Genomic DNA, 17675 nt, shown 5'->3' on the forward strand with positions numbered 1-17675 from the left:
CCACTGTTATTGTGCCCTATATACACTGCATTATCCACTGCTACTGTGCCCTATATACATTGTATTATTCACTGTTACTGAGCCCTATATACATTGTATTATCCACTGCTACTGTGCCCCATATACATTGCATTATCCATTGCTACTGTGCCCTATATATACTGTATTATTCACTGTTACTGTGCCCTATATACATTGTATTATCCCACTGCTACTGTGCCTTATATATATTGTATTATCCACTGTTACTGTGCCCTATATACATTGTATTATCCACTGCTACTGTGCCCTATATACATTGTATTATCCACTGCTGCTGTGCCCTATATACATTGTATTATCCAATGTTACTGTACCCTAAATGAATTGTATGATCTCGCCGTTACTGTGCCCTATATCCATTGTATCATCCACTGTTACTGTGCCCTATATCCATTGTATCATCCACTGTTACTGTGCACTATATACTTTTTTGAGACATTTATTTTTTGAGACATACCACTCAACATTTACCCTAGCATCTAATAAAGGATTTTCCCATATAAATAAGCATAGGTTACATGTGAGGGTATTGTCTTTTAGATTCCTTTTATGAATTGTTCATAGAATTATATTAGCTGTTATTTTGGGCCTTTTTTATTTTAAGTTATATGCTCTTACCTTAAAAGGGCTATCCAACGTTTCTGGTTCCTCTTTTTTGGAACATATTTTGTATTCACAATTAGGGTTAGGCCCTTACAAATTGGATACTTCCCTATTAAGAGACCCTATTCTCCTTTTCATTGTCTTTTACTGTGTACTTTATACCTTGTATAATCTCACCGTTATTGTGCCCTGTAGACATTGCATTATCCACTGTTACTGTGCCATATATACATTGTAATATCCCACTGTTACTGTGCCCTATATACATTGTATTATCCTATTGCTACTGTGCCCTATAGACATTGCATTATCCACTGTTACTGTGCCCTGTATGCATTGTATTACCCTATTGCTACTGTGACCTGTATACATTATATTATCCACTGCTACTGTGCCATATATACATTGTATTATCCACTGCTGCTGTGCCCTATATACATTGTATTATCCAATGTTACTGTACCCTAAATGAATTGTATGATCTCACCGTTACTGTGCCCTATATCCATTGTATTATCCACTGTTACTGTGCCCTATATACACTGTATTATTCACTGTTACTATGCCCTATATACATTGTATTATCCACTGTTATTGTGCCCTATATACACTGCATTATCCACTGTTACTGAGCCCTATATACATTGTATTATCCACTGCTACTGTGCCCCATATACATTGCATTATCCATTGCTACTGTGCCCTATATATACTGTATTATTCACTGTTACTGTGCCCTATATACATTGTATTATCCCACTGCTACTGTGCCTTATATATATTGTATTATCCACTGTTACTGTGCCCTATATACATTGTATTATCCACTGCTACTGTGCCCTATATACATTGTATTATCCACTGCTGCTGTGCCCTATATACATTGTATTATCCAATGTTACTGTACCCTAAATGAATTGTATGATCTCGCCGTTACTGTGCCCTATATCCATTGTATCATCCACTGTTACTGTGCCCTATATCCATTGTATCATCCACTGTTACTGTGCACTATATACTTTTTTGAGACATTTTATTTTTTGAGACATACCACTCAACATTTACCCTAGCATCTAATAAAGGATTTTCCCATATAAATAAGCATAGGTTACATGTGAGGGTATTGTCTTTTAGATTCCTTTTATGAATTGTTCATAGAATTATATTAGCTGTTATTTTGGGCCTTTTTTATTTTAAGTTATATGCTCTTACCTTAAAAGGGCTATCCAACGTTTCTGGTTCCTCTTTTTTGGAACATATTTTGTATTCACAATTAGGGTTAGGCCCTTACAAATTGGATACTTCCCTATTAAGAGACCCTATTCTCCTTTTCATTGTCTTTTACTGTGTACTTTATACCTTGTATAATCTCACCGTTATTGTGCCCTGTAGACATTGCATTATCCACTGTTACTGTGCCATATATACATTGTAATATCCCACTGTTACTGTGCCATATATACATTGTAATATCCCACTGTTACTGTGCCCTATATACATTGTATTATCCTATTGCTACTGTGCCCTATAGACATTGCATTATCCACTGTTACTGTGCCCTGTATGCATTGTATTACCCTATTGCTACTGTGACCTGTATACATTATATTATCCACTGTTACTGTGCCATATATACATTGTAATATCCCACTGTTACTGTGCCATATATACATTGTAATATCCCACGGCTACTGTGCCCTATAGACATTGCATTATGCATTGTTACTATGCCATATATGCATTGTAATATCCCGCTGTTACTGTGCCATATATACATTGTAATATCCCACTGTTACAGTGCCATATATACATTATATTATCCACTGCTACTGTGCCCTATAGACATTGCATTATCCATTGTTACTGTGCCAAATATACATTGTAATATCCCACTGTTAGTGTGCCATATATACATTGTAATATCCCACTGTTACTGTGCCATATATACATTGTAATATCCCACTGTTACTGTGCCATATATACATTGTATTATCCTATTGCTACTGTGCCCTATAGACATTGCATTATCCACTGTTACTGTGCCCTGTATGCATTGTATTACCCTATTGCTACTGTGACCTGTATACATTATATTATCCACTGCTACTGTGCCATATATACATTGTATTATCCCGCTGTTACTGTGCCATGTATACATTGTAATATCCCGCTGTTACTGTGCCATATATACATTGTAATATCCCACGGCTACTGTGCCCTATAGACATTGCATTATGCATTGTTACTATGCCATATATGCATTGTAATATCCCGCTGTTACTGTGCCATATATACATTGTATTATCCACTGCTACTGTGCCTTATATACATTGTATTATCCCGCTGTTACTGTGCCATGTATACATTGTAATATCCCGCTGTTACTGTGCCATATATACATTGTAATATCCCACGGCTACTGTGCCCTATAGACATTGCATTATGCATTGTTACTATGCCATATATGCATTGTAATATCCCGCTGTTACAGTGCCATATATCCATTATATTATCCACTGCTACTGTGCCCTATAGACATTGCATTATCCATTGTTACTGTGCCATATATACATTGTAATATCCCACTGTTACTGTGCCCTGTTTACATTGTATTAACCTATTGCTACTGTGCCCTATATACATTATATTATCCATTGTTACTGTGTCTTGTATTCAGTGTTTTACTTCACTGCTACTGGGCCATATTTACTGTCATTTATCCGGCTGCTACTGGGCCATATATACAATGTATTATCTCACATCTAGTGTGTCTTATATACAGTATATTATCCCACTGCTACTGGGCCATATATTCAGTGTATTAATTATCCCATTGTTTAAATTGTGTCTTTAATTAACAATAATTTGTGAATCTCTTGTCAATTCACCCCAAACCAAATTAGAAATAAAAACAAGCATATTGCCCAAATAGCATGCTTGCATTACAAATGAACCTTCTGGCCAGATACTGAGTAAGCAGATTAACAGGTTTACTTGGTAAAATGAATTGGTAGCTAGCTACACCATCCAAATCATGAAAAGGCTGCATGATTAAGGTGTTTTCTCTTGTCAGCATACCCCCAGTGAATGCATTGCTCAGTGCTCAGTCACTCAAATTGTTAAAACCATGTTGGGGCCAACGACATTTTTAATGTGGTTGGACCTGATGTATTGCATTTACTGGCAAGCTAGTGTACTCTAATAAAACAGCAAAATATTAAATTGCTCTACAAAATGGAAACCACCAGTTCTGCCACTGCTGTTCAGCCATAGCTTGTCCCTATGCTGCATTATTAATCAGTCAAATGATATCCAACTCTGAGACTGCAACATTACTGCTGATATGTGCTGACCACTTGCACAAAGATATCACCAATCCAATCCAGTTCTGAATAACTAATACTTCACACTGTGTTACTCACAAACTTTCTACTTTGACACTGCTACTATATGCGCTACTCATTATTCTGACACTCTATTGCTCTGTCCAGGCAGGGCACCTAACCAGTCATGTTCTGCATTATAACTACCAACCACTCACTAGCAATATGCACTATTGTCATGCTACTAAACAACCATATACTGTATCACAGCTAAAATAAAAAATCTGTATTAAGGTCCCATGCTGTGCAGTTAACTAGCCCTATACTTTTACAGATCATCTAATCACTAACTAGCATACCACAACTAGGAAATATTATACTCTTCTGCTGTGCCATTAAATAACCCATGCAATAGCACAGCTACTAACCACTAATTAGTCATATGTGCTGCTACTATTTACTATATCATACCGATCTTTCCTAATTCTGTCACAAGTAAATGTTTTGTCTAGCCATTAAATCTAATTGTGCCATTAATAACACCTTAGTGTGCCAACTGAACTATGCTACAAATAATCATACCCATTGCTTCACCTATCATAATGAAGCTGTACTGTGCCATTCTGACATTAAAAAACTAATTTATGTTATAGGCCTAAAACTGGAAGGTCCAACTGCCCTCTAAGGCTCTGATTGACACCAAAAATTTGGTACCTGATTAGGACACGTTTTGTTTTGTTATCAAAATAAGTGAATAATTCGTAAAGATATATCCTCTTGAATGGAGACATTTTCTCTTCAGAGTATGAGCTTGAACCTTCTTTTAGGAATTCTCCCAGATTATGAGGGTGAAGGACACAGGGTGTTGAGGCTGGCATGTGACAGAGCAATGTTATATTCTGGGGATTAGTCACACTCGTAATAACTCCTGGTGAAGGTAACCATTGTAGGGATAATTGTTGACTCACAATATCTCTGTTATGAGCAATTCCTCTGTCCTTGGTGTCTTGTGCATTATTTACAAAGTAATCAGCAGATCCCCATTGCAAAGAGCAATCAATGAGGTATTCCAATATATTCCTTTTACTTCTTTCATGCTGGGTAGGGCTACATGTAAGGAAATGAAGGGCCTGAACCTACTGGTGGATTTAGTGCATTTGACAAATGGCTGATGGTAAAATAACTACTACTTGTGAAATTCTGGTGGCATTTCAACTCATATATCAACAAAGCTGGCATGATAAAAGCTTCATAGCTCCTAACATTGAGCAGTATACTATCAGGATGGGCGAGGCATGGTAAGGAACAATGTCAAATTGGTGAGTTGATACGTTGGCAGATAGTAATGCAGGCCAGACAACCAACAGTACAAGTGTACAAAGCAGTGCTGGTGCCCTCTCTCATGGACACAATTGTCCTATATTGGGCAAACATGTTTATTGGTGTTCTTCTGATAAACATTTGGGGATGTTTTGCTAATGTCAATGAAGGTATGCATTCCAAAAATGAAATTGTTCTTCTAAATCCAATACAGTTGAGAGGTATGTAGTTGGGAGGACTTGTTTTGTTCATGATTGTCTTAAAACATTTTGTAGCAATACCATGCTAAATATTAATGGAAAAAATCCCCTTAAATGGAGCAAGCAAATGGAAACTTGTTTGATACATTCCCAAGTGTAACTATCCCCCAAGACATATTATGTTTTTTTGTTTTTTTAGTTGAATGCCACTTATTTCTTTCTTTTGCTCTTTTACTATTCTCTATTTTTCCAACTTTTCATTAAATTATATAGTAGACTTTCTATAAAAAAAATCAATTTATCCAGATTGTACTAATTATGTAAATGAGGATGTTCACAAAGCATGCACAGAAGATTTTTAATACTTTAGTTAAATAATTACTTATTATCCTTTATCTAAGTAGCAATTCATGTAAATGGCATGTTTCTAGCTATCGTTGTACATTTGCACTGTAGGATGGCAAAGAAAGTTAAGCTTCTAACATGGCTTTGATTTTTTGTTTCATTGAGTGTCTGTTCATTTTTTCCTTTTTAATTGATTCAAAACTAGTTTTCCTTCAAAGGTATACAAATGCAACACACAGAGTATAAAATCTCAGCGTTCGCAGATGACCTTCTCTTTACCACACAATCTCCTGACACTTCACTAACCCCTCTCCTGGAGGAAATCTCCTTATATAACAAACTTTCCAACTTTCAAGTCAACTTCTTGAAAAAGGAAATCCTTCCACTACGAATTGCTCCGCATACGTGTACATGGCTAAAATCAGAATTTCCCTTCACATGGGCGAACAAAGCCATCACATACCTAGGGGTACGCTTGTCAGTGGGCCTGAACTATGAACCACTGTGCCAATCCATCTCTAAAAACCTACAGGCTTGGCATAAACTGCACTTCTCCTGGCTCTGCAGAATAAACATTTTCAAAATGAACACTCTCCCTAAGATACTCTACTTATTTCAAACCCTGCCCATCGCTATACCAAAGCCCTTTTCCACCAAGCTTAGGCCACTCTTTACTACTTTCAGCTGGTCGCACAAACAACCCAGAATCCCGTATGAGGTCCTGACCAAACACAAATCCTGTAGCGGCCTGGGTCTCCCCACATGTAAAGATACTAAAGATACCTGCAATCTGATTTCTTTATTTTATTTTATTTACAAGTCCAACCCTTTGTCCTTCCCTATGAAAAGCATTTGACTGGATCTTGGAGAAGGAAGCAGTGACATCAGACGGCACTTGGAAGACAGCAGGGAGAACCTTACCCGACACTGGATTGCAGTTATTTTTTAACTTATTTATGATGTGTTTTTTTTAAGGAAATACAACATGGGGGGGGGGGGGGGGGGGTGCCAAGTTACTAATGCCAATGCGGGATCATAAATTAAAAAAATTGTTTAATTAAAAGTTCTAAAATAGTCCTTCCATCTTGGCATGATACACATTTTTGCTCTTTAGTCATTGTATAAAGATTTACAAGTATGTTGAATTTATGAGAAAAGGCAGTTTTGAGATTTCTAGATATTGAGCTACTGCAGAAATGCAGCATGAGTAGCTATTGAATGCTTTCTTACACTGATAATGTAGCTATATATATACACACAAGGACAAAACATCTTCAGATAACTTGGGCAGATAATCGAGGACAAAGTATTTTTTGTCTGTAATCAGTGTCAACATTTCTATTTTCAGGACTCCAAATCTTTTAAATGGAATATCTTTTAACTTTAAAAATAAACCAATTAATGGGTATCTCACCATTTTACTGACACCTGAACAAAGAGAAAGATTTAAACAGTCAAAAAGGAATCCAAAACACAGGTTGTAGATATTCAAGTTGCAGCAAGTCCCAACTTTTTATAAAACTGTTCTTTTCATACATTGGCCTAGATTTTTAATATTTGTGGATACGCTTGCAAATCATTTAATATTGTGAGACATATTTTAATATTTAATTACGTTGATATATTTTTATATGCAATATATTTTTTGAATATTTGAATATTTTGAAAAATGATTTGAAAAGCTTATCTAAAAATATGAAATAACATTTAGTGTAGGATTTAAAGGCTATATATTCAGATAAGTTTACTTACAATTACGCGCGCATATATATATTGGTTGAGAGACAAAAGGCCGTTAGCTCTATGAATTAAACATAACATAATAAACGTAACATGGGTAATATACGTAAGTCGGTTGAGGTGTGCCGAAGGAATTAGTTTAGAAAAGTGTTTTGAAAATTGGGAGTTGAGGGTGGAATACGTGCTGTGCCAATCAAGCTATGGTTACTGGGTAGAGGAGGTGAATACTTTAAATAGTCAAACCTAGTGCCTCCCACAACTCCAGGCTTCCACCTTTATATTTGTGTTCGGGACCAAAAAGGCCGTAAGCTGTAAGAAAGATGTAAAATAAAGATTTTTCCAAAATGAAATATTTTTACAGTTGTCAGTTCATTGCTGCTCAGTTTTTGTAATGAATCTTCTTTAACCCCTTAAGGACACATGACATGTGTGACATGTCATGATTCCCTTTTATTCCAGAAGTTTGGTCCTTCAGGGGTTAATAGATAGATTTATATATTTCCCAAGTGCGGTGTACCACAAAGAGGTTGGATCACTCTCTGAGTCTTTTATAAACATGAAATGATTCTCTATATTCAAAAATGCATAGTCAAATATATGTAAGGAGTTCTGATATTGAGGTGGTCAATCTATGATAGCAATACACTGCATATGAATAATACAGAGTTAAAGCTAGAAACACGTTTAATTATCATTGTTGTTTAACCCTAATCTCCAAACTACAGTACTCAATGATTTTTTGACCTTTACAACATCATTATTTTTGTTAGATAATTGTCGTTTGATTGACATTAGATTAAACGGTATGACTCTTAACATACTAATTAATTTGCCAACATTTATTTATTTTCATTTGCTTGGAATGTATTAAGTACTTAATTAGTACTGTGTCAATCATTCTCTGCTCTAAAACAGTTTTGCTGCGATATACTTGCTAAATATTTTTTTTTACAGAATAATGCATTAGCCTGGAAAAAAACTGTTGGTATAATTCACATTTATTGTAAGTATATAAGTTTTACTCCTACACAATAACGATGCTGGCCACTTTTGGCTCATTAAAATTTGAAATACAGACTTACTCGTTCAAATGCCCAATATTTTTCTAATAACACTTTGGCTCTTTGCATGTATGTATGTATGTAGGCATAATGTTCTATGGTATCAGCTAGTAATGTGCGAGTGTTTTGACATTTTCACCTGAGCTTGAGAAAATGCTGAGAAAATTTGGAAAACATTCCACATTTATTTTAATGTGACATTCTTTTGGGTAAATATAATAGAGGTGAGAGACAAGGAAATACCGTATAAAGTAACACTAGACTGTTGCTGAACACTGTTCTTTTTCAGTACAAGTCTACAAGGGAATGTCAGTCCAGTAGCAAATATCAAGCATTGTTCTACCACAATCTAGGTTTATCATTAGAAAGGCCAACCCCCGGAGTGGATAAGGAGGGGGGAGCATGACTGCTGCCCGGAGAGGTTGCCATGGCGACAAAAAATTGATACAATGTTTGGGATGAACCTGGACCGGGGTCACTGGGAAATACTTACCAGACCACTGGAGAGCACGCTGAGGGAACCTAGCAGTGCTGTTTCTGGTCACCTTAAAAAAGAAAAAACTGCTGTTAGTGTTTTAAAACTGCTGTTACAGAATTTTGCCACTGCAGTTAATAACTTAACATCATGGCTCATGTCCCTGACATGCCCAGAGAGGCTCTACTCACGATTTTGCAGGCCTTTCGGAGGACACACGGCGCAGAGTCCTATGCTGCGCTGCTTCACAGTGTCCAAGACACCCAGGAGTCTCAAGAGGGGTCGGGGCCCACCAGAGGACTTCGTGCCCGCCGTTCCAGGCCGCCATCCAGATTGTCTCCCAGTCCGGTGCGGAGAGCCAGGGCTTTGCCACCAGCTACTACCTGTCCGGGGCCGAGTGAGGCTGGCCCCCTGCGGAGGAATCCGGTTTCCCGAAGAAGAAGGAGCGGGGAGAGGTGTTCCACGCGTCGGACGGTCCGGTCGGGGCCTGGTCATCAAGATGGCGGATCCCAAGATGGCGCTGTGGGAGAGGTGAGGTCGCGCAGTCCTCACCCTTCTTTTCCGGCTGCAGCGGATGTGACGTCAGGGCGTGCGGCCGCACGCCGGAAGAGGCGGGGCGCCGCACGTCGGAACGCTGGTGGCGCGTACGTGACGTCTGCGGGTCAAGGAGCGCAGATGTCACAGGCCACTGCCGAACCCGGAAGTCCGGGTGAAGATGGATCTGGGGATTCCGGAACGGAGCACCGCTGGCCCCCGAAAGTGGAGATGGCCAGCGGGTGCAAGCAGGCCGGCAGAGGAACTCGCCAGTGCCTTTTTGGACCACCAGGGAGAGGAGAGGGATGCAGGATTCCCCTCTTCTTCATAACCCCAGGAGACCTGAAGGTGCTTCTGCAGCCACAGAGGAGGGAGGGACGCAGGATTCCCCTCCACACACCCACCCCAGAAGATCTGGAGCTCCCATGGGGGTGAGCCGCCAGCAGGCTGGCCACAGGACCTATATTGACGGATGGATCGGATGTGGAGCTGATGGAGAGACCCCTGCTCCAGAACCGTGAGTTGGAGTGCGCACGCGCTTGGTTAGGGGCAGAGGGGGTCTCTGGGCTGGAACAAGGGAATACAGGGGAAGTCATAAAATTGCTGCGCTTAGTATTAGATCGCTTAGGGCAGGTTGGCTTAGCTGCGCAGGACGCTTCGCTTCCCTCGGGGACCCCTCCATTGGGTTCTATGGAGGGTACTGCAGGGGGGACGGTGTGTGACATAGCCCCCCTAGGGATGCATGTGTCGCTGGAGGTGAGGGAGAAAATCTTGAAGGCTGAGTATGTGGACCTCATATCGTTAGTCCTGTTTGATAGGGAATCCGCTGATAGACCGCGACGTGGTGAGGCGACGGAGATTGGAAAAGGTAAGGAGCTCCCCCGTACCTTCGGTAATTGGTTGCAAGGATTTGCAACTTACGCTAGTATTTTGTCGACGAGGTTTCTAGAGCGGGCCCCGTCGTTGTTTTCTTATTTGGATTTAATTTGGGGGGCTTATAAAGTTTATGGGGTTTAAATACGACCAGCAATTTAGACAAAAAATGGCGGTTCGACCGCACATGCATTTTGGCATGCAAGATGGTAACCTTTGGTTGCTTCTCATGACCCCGTGCTGTCCAGCCTCATCGTCCTTTCCTTCGGCCGCCAGGCGCTCCTGGTGGAGCGTCGGCCGGGATCAAGAAGGGCATCTGCTGGCTCTTCAATGAGAGTCAGTGCAGCTGGTACAACAGTTGTCGATTTAAACATGAGTGTTCCCACTGTGGTGGGGCTCACCCGGCGGTTCGGTGTTTTAGAAGAGGAAAACCCCTCCCCAGGACGGCATCAAAGGATGACGCTCCTCGGGGGGAGGACCCCGGTACGGGTGGTAAAACTGCTTCCGTGGCTCGCACGGTACTCCAGGCATAGGGATGCGCGGGTGCTTTGGGAAGGTTTCACCGACGGTTTTAGGATCCCATTTACTCCGTCTGGGGAGGCGTCGTTTGCGCACAATTTGTCCTCGATTCGGGGTAAGGAAGGGATTCTGGCGGCTAAGCTGCAAAAAGAAGTGGACTTGGGACGGATGGCGGGACCGTTTTCCTTTCCTCCGTTTGATAATTTGCGGGTGTCCCCATTGGGCCTCGTTCCTAAGAAGGAACCGGGGGTGTTTCGGCTGATTCATTACCTGTCTTTTCCAGCGGGGGCTTCGGTTAACGACGGGATTGCGAAGGAGGATAGTCGGGTCCGATACGCTTCTTTTGATCGGGCTCTGGATCTCGTTCGGGAAGCAGGGCCTAGGGCCCTGATGGCTAAGTCTGATATTCAATCGGCCTTTCGGCTGCTCCCAGTTCACCCTTCCTGTTTTCATTTGTTGGGGTGTCAGTTTCAGGGGAAATGTTTCTACGATATGTGCCTCCCCATGGGTTGCTCGATTTCTTGTTATTATTTTAAAAGTTTTTAGCTCATTGCTGGAATGGATCGTATCGGAGGTGTCAGGTTTTTCTTCCCTCTTGCACTATCTTGACGATTTTCTGTTCGTCGGTCCGGCTCACTCTTCGCGATGTGAATATTTGTTGGGACAGTTTAAGGCAGTTATGCGAGATTTGGGGGTTCCAGTGGCTGAGGACAAGACAGAGGGCCCGAAGGCGGTTATTTCCTTCCTGGGTATAGAGATTGACTCCATCAGTCTGGTCTTTCGCTTGCCCAGTGATAAATTGGGGATCCTTACTACCATGGTTGATCGGGTGAAGGGTGCGCGGAAGGTGCAGCTTCGTCAGATGCAATCCCTGTTGGGCCACTTGAGCTTCGCATGTCGGATCATGCCTATGGGTACCGTCGGCATTAGTCTTCCACATCATTTTATTCGGGTTACCAAGCAGCTCAAGGACGATTTGAATGTCTGGAGTGAGTTCCTCGCAGGGTACAATGGTCGGACATTTTGGCGTCGAGAAGCGATATCTAATGTGGCCCTGGAGTTGTTTACGGATTTCTCCGGCTCCCTGGACTTCGGGGCATTTTTTCGGGGACGTTGGTGTGCGGAGCCGTGGCCTGCTGCATGGCGCGAGGCGGACCTGATACGTAACTTGACTTTTCTCAAGCTTTTCCCTATTGTGGTAGCAGTGGAATTGTGGGAGGAGGAGCTCGCGAACAGGCAGGTGGTTTTCCGCACTGACAACATGAGTGTGGTCCATGTGGTGAATCGTTTATCATCTGGCTCGGTTCCAGTATTGGCTTTGTTACGCCGGTTGGTTCTGCGTTGTTTGGAATTTAACATTTGGTTCCGAGCAATCCATGTTCCCGGAGTGTCTAATGTCATTGCCGACTCTCTTTCTCGCTTTCAGTGGGACCGTTTTCGTGAGGTCGCTCCAGGAGCCGAGGAAGCTGGTCTGGTATGTCCCACGTGCTTATGGACCCTCGATTTCGGAACCTAGCAGACCTGTTCAGGAGATCACTGGCTCCCGCTTCGTGGACTGCCTATCGGGCAGTGTGGGATCGGTGGCTGGTCTATGCTGGAGAGTTCGGTTTGTACTCCTCTGAGGGTAGGTTGCTGTCTACTTTGGCTTTCATGTCCTCCTTACGAGCGTGCAGCTTCGGTGGCATCGGTGGAACGTAGTTTAGCGGCTCTTTCTTTCCTGATGCGTTGTATGGGGTGGGAGGACCTTTCAAAAGAGTTTGTGGTCCAGAGGGTGCTTCGGGGATGGAGGAAGGAAAGGGTCCCTGATTGTAGACGGCCAGTGTCCGTCCACCTATTGGATGATCTATGTGGGGTTCTCTCTGCGGTGTGCCTCTCCTCCTTCAAAGAGCTGCTTTTCAGGGTAGCCTTTTCTCTGTGTTTTTACGCCGCGCTGCGGATAGGAGAGTTGGTGGCCGCGTCGACTAGGGCTCTGGCATCTCTTTGAAGGGGGGACGTTCACATAGGGCAGAGTGGAGTGGAGGTTTTCATTCGGAAGTCCAAAACAGATCAGTTAGGTCGGGGGAGGTCGGTTAGCATTGGTGCTACTGGGGGTAGGTGGTGTCCTGTGGCGCTGGTAGGTCAATACACGCGTTTACGGCCGGAGGCTGCAGAGTCCTTCTTGCTTCACGCAGATGGGTCAGTCTTAACTCGGTCTCAGTTCTCCAGTTTTTTTAAGGCTAGTTTGCGGGCTTTGGGCATAGAGGATAAGGGATACTCTCCCCACTCCTTCCGGATTGGTGCAGCAACACAGGCGCGGCAGGTAGGGTTGTCCGATGCTGCAATTCAGCGCATGGGTCGATGGGATTCTCGCAGGTTTCAACAGTATATACGTCCTCATCTGTTATAGACTGTTTGTAGTTATGATGTGTTGTTTCTTCTCAGGTTCCCCCCGGTATGTTTGGATCATCGGTCACTCCTTTATTTATTGGGCGGCCAGGCGCGCTGAGCACAGACCATACGGCCGGAATCGAGGTCACACTGGTGTGGTCCGAAGTTATTCCTCGGCCGACTTGGGGGGCGCTGCCACACGCCAGGGCGGTGGAGCGCGGCAGGCGTCGGTTCAACATGATGATTTCACGTTTTGTGCGTAGGCTGGGTGGCTTTGTGGCTCGTCATGTGGAGCTGGAAGGGAACAACGCAAACATAATGAGGGCTGATGGGGTCCACCTAAACGAAATTGGGCTGGATATATTTAATTTGGGATTACAGTCAGCCATTGAACAGGCGCTGGCTTCGGGGGGACGCAGTCCTCTCCAGGGATAGGGGAGAGGCTGCGGTGGCGGTTTGTCCTTCGCCAGCAAGTGGAACTGAGAGCAGTGCCCGGATGGGCTTGGGGAGTCGCAGCCTGGTCTGGTTGAGGACGTACTTCAGGCTGAAGAGGCTCTGGAAGATTTGTTGTGTTAGCTGTCTGCTGGGAAAACCCAGCAGCTGACAGTTGGTTTAAATTATGCTGGCTTAATAATAAAAGCTGTGGCCGTTGCCCTTACCCACAATTTGGTTGTCTGTGTTTTATTGGGGGGAAGGGTAACGGAAGATAAAAAGGGAGAGGGTCAGCAGTCAAGGCCAACCCACGGAGTGGATAAGGAGGGGGGAGCATGACTGCTGCCCGGAGAGGTTGCCATGGCGACAAAAAAATTATACAATGTTTGGGATGAACCTGGACCGGGGTCACTGGGAAATACTTACCAGACCACTGGAGAGCACGCTGAGGGAACCTAGCAGTGCTGTTTCCCGCCCACCCTCCCTGGGTTGGTGTGAACACGGGATATGTTATGGTTATATGTGTTGTGTTTGGTGTGTTTTCTTTTCTGTTTCTTTTGTCACAGCTGCGGTTTGTCCTTCGACAGCAAGTGGAACTGAGAGCAGTGCCCGGACGGGCTTGGGGAGTCGCAGCCTGGTCTGGTTGAGGACGGACTTCAGGCTGAAGAGGATCTGGAAGATTTGTTGTGTTAGCTGTCTGCTGGGAAAACCCAGCAGCTGACAGTTGGTTTAAATTATGCTGGCTTAATAATAAAAGCTGTGGCCGTTGCCCTTACCCACAATTTGGTTGTCTGTGTTTTATTGGGGGGAAGGGTAACGGAAGATAAAAAGGGAGAGGGTCAGCAGTCATGTACTTTCACATTGTAAAATGAGTAATTGTTTCAATGTAAATCTGTAATTAGACTGCACGTACCACTGGTAGAGTGTTGTATATCCTCAAAGTTATTTTTTCGGAGATTAGAACAGTATCTCCTTTCTAAGTTTAAACCTGAGAGTCAAGTGTACATTATCATGGTGGAAGGCTGTTCCTTTACAATTTATATTTCTTATAAGACTTTACTTTGTACTCACAGAAGCATAAATAAACTGTACATTATTTTGGTGCATTCTCAGTGTAAGTCTACCACTAGATTTTATAGTTCCATTGGTCAAATTTCACATTTCTAAATGTAAGTTTGTGATTGGAATGTAATTTTCCTGATCTGATAGAATGATGTGGTCTTTAAAGATAAGTAATAATAATAAGTAGTAACAATGAATATTATCCTAGTAGAATGGTGTGTTTTTTTTGTTTCCTTGTAGATCTATAAATGGAATGATCACTCTCGTTTTATAATGTTTCAGGTCTTGTAGAATGTTTTGTTCTCCCAACATATGTCTGTGATGTAAATGTCCTGGGGAATGGCATTGTGGTTGCAAACCAATATCATGGTGTTTAGTATAGCTGGTTGTATATTGCAATGTGACAACTTCTCAACCTTGTTTCCAGAGGAACACCTCCTATAAAGTCATATTCAGCTGTTAAGATCTCCCAGAACAATTCACCCCAGCATTATTCTGCATCCTGTGGATCCCTTTTTCTTTTCAGCACGCATTACATGTCCTTCCTGTTACATTGGTTAGTTTTTGGCCACTGGAGGTTGGGGTGTAACAAGAATCATTTATAAATTGCCAATTATAAACTTAAAAACAAAAAAAAGAGGACAAACTCTTCACACATAAAAACAGGTGCATAGTAACTTGTAGTATAGAAAATGACATAATTGTTTGTGCAAATAGCAACAATAATGCAATAGTGCATACTACAAGTTACTATTCTTCACTATTGCATTATTGTTGCTATTTGCACAAACAATTATGTCATTTTCTATACTACAAGTTACTATCATCTTGTAAGTTATGAAAGATGCCCATTTTTAACATGGAGCCTTTTGCTTCATTTGGGCAAATGAACTAACAGAATTAAACCGAACTGACATTATGTGCTTACAAGTTGTTTATTAATTAATTTTCCCCTTCATATGCATTATTGCACTACTGCCGCTATTTGTATAAATAACTATGTCATTTTCTACATTATAAGTTACTGTCCATATGTATGCATTTTATAAGCTATGCAAGATGCCCATCTACAATATGGAGCCCCTTGCTTCAATTGGGCAAATGTATTGAACAGAATCAAGCCGAAAAATGAGCGCCGAAATACCGGAAGTGACATCAGACGCAGGTCAGTCGTACTTCCGCCCCCGTGACCGGCAATCAGAAAAGCGGCGAATTTAAAAAGGAACAGAAGCTGGATGTTTTATGCACTGATGAAAACGCTGACTGAGTTGAAACGCGTCTGCATTACTGTGATTTCGTGTGTCACCATATGGGACCTGCACAGTCATTTTTTAAACTTTATTTACAATAAATTTGTTTATTTTTATATCATCATTTGCTGCTTTTCCTGCTTTTGGGGGACATCACTCAAGATTCTCCATATAGCCTTTTGAGGCACCCTTGGGCATTATATACAGAGCCTGGCACGGCTCTGGAATCCGTGAGTGTATTCAATCACTTCTACATCTTTTTTTCTGTATATACAGTCTATACTATGTACTATTTTTTGTTATTATAGGAATTTACCACATGGAATATTTGCTACATACACCTGTACATGTACAGGTGTATGTAGCAAATATTCCATGTGGTAAGTATTACCATTTCTTATTGATACACAGGGAGTGGTGTGTGTATTTGGCACTTGTTGCTCTCAAGTACCTTTTTATTACAGTGATGATATATATCTGCCTTCCTTAAATTCTCATAGATTGCAAGCTTGTTTGTTCAATGCCTTCTTCACCATTAATTCTTTCCTTTCCATGATTGTTAGGTGCTGCAGATGATGTTAGTGCTATATAAATTATAATAATGTGCTTGGTGTTAGGTTCCCATATGATGGTGCGTCAGTCTATACATAATAACCAAGACTAATCTGTAGGGATGTGCATAGGCAAAAAATTTGGTTCGGTTCGGCACTTCTGGACTTTGGCAATTCGGCACTTTGGCACTTCTGAAATTCGGGACTTCGGCAATTTGAGACTTCAGCAATTCTCTAACCATACCCCTAATCCTACCCATACCCCTAACCCTACTAGGGGGGTTAGGGTTAGAGGAAATTTGGGGTAAGGATTAGGGGTAGTGTTAGGGGTAGGGTTTGAGTTATTGGTAGGGGTAGGGTTAGAAGAAAGTTGGGGTAAGGGTGTCAGGGTTCTCACCTGTTAGACAGACAGCCAGACGTGGTCGCTCCTGGAGTTCCCAACAGGGGACTTGAACCGGGGAACTTATCAGTCCTAGTCCTGCTTTCTGCCTCTGAGCCACAGCAGCTTTACACAGAGACTACTGATTCCGGTCCTGTTCATCCTGGCATGGCTACTACACCGGGGGCTGCACCTTGACTTGGCTGTGTCTCACCTGACTCTGATCGGTCATCAGCAGGGTATTTAAACCCAGCCTCGCCCTGTGCTCAGTGTCAAGTCTTTGATCTTGTGATCCTGTTTCGTACCAGTGTTCCTGCTTCGTGTTATTGACCCCGGCTTCTGACTCGTTTATTCTGACCTCTGGCATCCCTTGACTTCGGCTACTCCTCGTTGTTCCTGACCTCTGGCATCCTTTGACCTCGGCTATCCCTCGTCTATCCTGCTGGTTCAGTCCTTGCCTGTCCTGCGTATTTGGTACTGCATCCTGCACAGCCCCCGTGCACAGACCCACAGGCCAGGTGAATTCTTACCTGACCACCTCGGCCTGTGGCTATCTGCAAGGGTGAGCAACATATCTGCGCTACAGACTCCCAACTCAG

The sequence above is a fragment of the Pelobates fuscus genome, chromosome 1, assembly GCF_036172605.1.
Source record: "Pelobates fuscus isolate aPelFus1 chromosome 1, aPelFus1.pri, whole genome shotgun sequence".
In the NCBI taxonomy this organism is placed as follows: Eukaryota; Metazoa; Chordata; class Amphibia; order Anura; family Pelobatidae; genus Pelobates; species Pelobates fuscus.